Genomic DNA, 3,411 nt, shown 5'->3' on the forward strand with positions numbered 1-3,411 from the left:
TATGTGTTCCTCAACCTTCACACTAAATTGTAATCTTAAATGGTAGCTTCCTAATGTTACTTCACTTCTTTGTATATGTGTTAAATTCTTACTGAATATTGGAAAGTATATAAGGTAATCAGTAAAGTTTAGCTGGGCCACCGACCAGAGCGAGTCACGGTCTCCCTTAAATTATCATTCTGTCTGCAGTTCTTTCCCCTGTGTCCCTGATCAGAAGCTCCAAAGAACATACACCATCAATGCACTGTATTCTTTTTTTTTTTGTAGGAAAAGTTGTTATTGGAGGGGGGGAGGGAGGCTGCAGAGCAGCACCAAGGAGAGAAAAGAGGGGAGAGAGATAAGGAGAGAGTGGAGAAGAGAAGAGAGAGAGAGTAGAGAAGAGTGAGGGGGAAAACAGAGGAGAGAGAAGGAAGGCAGAGGGAGGCGAGAGAGAGAGAGAGAGAGAGAGAATATGCACTGTATTCTATTGAATAGATTTACTGTAATTCCTTGAACCACTTCCCTATTAGTGAACATTTAGGTTGTTTCCAATATTTGGCTATTATAAACAACACTGCAATGAATATGGTACTGTCATTTTATGCTTAATGATTAACTATCTCTAGAAGACAAATCCTTAAAAACTAGAATGATAAATGGATGCATTTGTAATTTTGATACTTCCCAATACATTTTATCAAATTATATTCTTTTTTCTTTTTTTAAATGGGGGGAAGGAGTTTTTTTTGTTTTCTGCTTTTTTTTTTTTTTAAGAGACAGAGTCTCACTTTATTGCCCTTGGTATAGTGCTGTGGAGTCTACCTGGGCTTAGGCAATTCTCCTGCCTCAGCCTCCCAAGTAGCTGGGACTACAGGCATCCACCACAATGCCCAGCTATTTTTTGTTGCAGTTTGGCCAGGGCCAGGGCCAGGGCTGGGTTTGAACCCACCAACCTCGGTATATGGGGCTGGTGCCCTACTCACTGAACTATAGGTGCCACCCTCAAATTACATTCTTATCAGCAAAATATTGAGTGTGGCTCATTTTGCCAACACAATGATGTCAAATTTTTGGATTATAAGAGAAAATAATATTTCACTATTGTTAATGTGCATTTATGTTAGCAATGAAATGACACATCTTTTAGTCTGTTGGGATTTCTTTTTGTATGAACTGTTAGTTTATACTGCTATCAGTCATATAGCATATTGGCTGTGGGCAAGAGATCAGATTACTACAGCTTCCCCTGGAAAGGTTTATTCTCACAGAAATCACTCCTATAGGTCAGCCCAGCACGAAGCCTTCTAGTTATTAGGGTTTCTGAATCCTTCTTCCACCAGATTAGCATATGTCTTCCACCATAAAAGTCACTTATGGCTTGTATTATAAATGTTTAACACTTTTCAGTTGGGCACAGTGGCTCATGTGTTTAATCCCAGCACTTTAGGAGGCTGAAACAGGTGGTTCCCTTGAGCTCAGGAGTTCGAAACCAGCTGAGCAAGAGCGAGACCCTGTCTCTACTAAAAATAGAAGAACTAGCTAGGCATGGTGGTGGGCACCTGTCATTCCAGCTATTCAAGGAAAGAGGATCACTTGAGCACAGGAGTTTGAGGCTGCTGTGAGTTATGACACCCAGAGTGAGACTGTCTCAAAATTTTTTTTTCTATATGGTTTGACATCTTAAAAAAAATACAAAAACAAGGAGGACACCTGTGGCTCAAAGGGGTAGGGTGCATATGCTGGAGGTTCAAACCCAGCCCCGGCCAAAAACTGCAAAAAAAAAAAAAATAATAATAAAATAAAATACAAGAGCAAAACCTTTCTCTCCAAAGGAAGACTTCTCATTTTCAGGGGCTACCCAAGTCTTAAAGATAACAAGGGCCCAGCAAGAGTGCCTTTGACATGCAACTGGCCAATCCAGAGTCACATATCCTCTGCCTGGCCCCTGCCCCATCATCCCAGGGCCAGGTGCCAGTAAACTAGGGGCCACCCCAAAAGGCAGAAGCCTGGTGCAGGCACTCACTCTAGCCAATCCTGAACTGTTCACCATGCAGAAACCCCAACAGAGACAGTGGCCTAAACCTTCCCTTTGCTTGTCTTCTGTCTCCTGGGATCCTAGTCTCTTTCTTACATGACTGTGTGCTGCACTGTGCCCTCGACTCTAGGACCTGTTGAGCATAACACATTTTGTTCTTCCTGAGCTTCTCATGGCCACACCTGACCCACCATCTCACAAAAGAACACAAAACAGCTCAAGATAATTGCTGCCCATCTGCACTGCAGACTGCTGAGGGTGAAAAAAGAAATAGCCAAAGCAGGTGAGCTTCCTCCTTCTGAAGAACTTTGCCCAAATTTCCCTTTAAGGTAAGGTGACCAGATGTCCCACTTTTGAACAATTTGTCCCGCATTCTGCAGCATTTTTAAAAAGTCCTGATTTTGGGAAAGAATGTACGACAAGCTAGGGAACAGTGGGACAATAGGAAGTGAATTTACGGTTTTCTGCTGCTGAAAAGGTTAATGTAACAAATTTTTAATTAAAACCGTCTGCCCCCCCACCCCCACCCCGTCAATGGTATCCCACTTTACCAATGTTAAAATCTGGTCACCTTACTTTAAGGTTTTAGCTTCCATCTCAGTAAGAGTTTAGTTAGCAGCACAGCTGCACTTAACCTTAAGGGAAACAGGAAAATTAGCTTCTTAACTGAGCACATTGCCCTAAGATCAGTCAGTTAAGAGTGAAGAGGAAATGAATATGTTACTGAGAAGCAATTAAGAAATCCTTGGTCAGTTTTACTTTCGGGTTTTTGTTCTTATTTGTAGAAGATTTCTATATGTAAAGGAAATTATCTCTTTGCTATAGGACTTACAAATAATTTTCTTTTATTCTTTTTACTTCAATTGTGGCATTCTGTTATGAAAATATTTTCATTTTTCTGTAGTTGAATTTAACATTTTTTACATAGATTCTGGATTTTGAGTTATGCTTAGAAAGTGTTGGACCCCGTGTTTTGGGTCCAACATTTGGGGGCTCGTCCGGGATAGAGCGCCCCCTAGAGGACATCACCTACTCCGGTCGGAGGTAAGTCCAGGCCTGGCAATTGTCTTTGTCTTTGTTTTTGTCCTTTTTGTCTTTGTTTCTGTCCTTTTTGTTTTCTGTTCCGGCATACACATTTGTATTCGTATCTGGGAGCCGGAGAGGGGTAGACGTGCCCGTACTCTCCACCCAGCACCCCGGGGGACGCCCCAGCGGTGATTTGAAAGAGGCAGGGATTCTGGGTTAGAGTCCCAGTCCTGTCTCCGCCATCTTGAGGGTGGCTGACGACGTGGAATCCGTCAACCACCTCAACTCTGTAGTGGGCAGCTGACTAGACTGTCAGTTTCTGAAATTCCATAGGCGGGCGCCCCACTGCCACCTCAACTCTGTAGTGGGCA

This window comes from Otolemur garnettii, unplaced genomic scaffold (assembly GCF_000181295.1).
Source record: "Otolemur garnettii isolate 467f Iridium unplaced genomic scaffold, OtoGar3 scaffold00324, whole genome shotgun sequence".
In the NCBI taxonomy this organism is placed as follows: domain Eukaryota; kingdom Metazoa; phylum Chordata; class Mammalia; order Primates; family Galagidae; genus Otolemur; species Otolemur garnettii.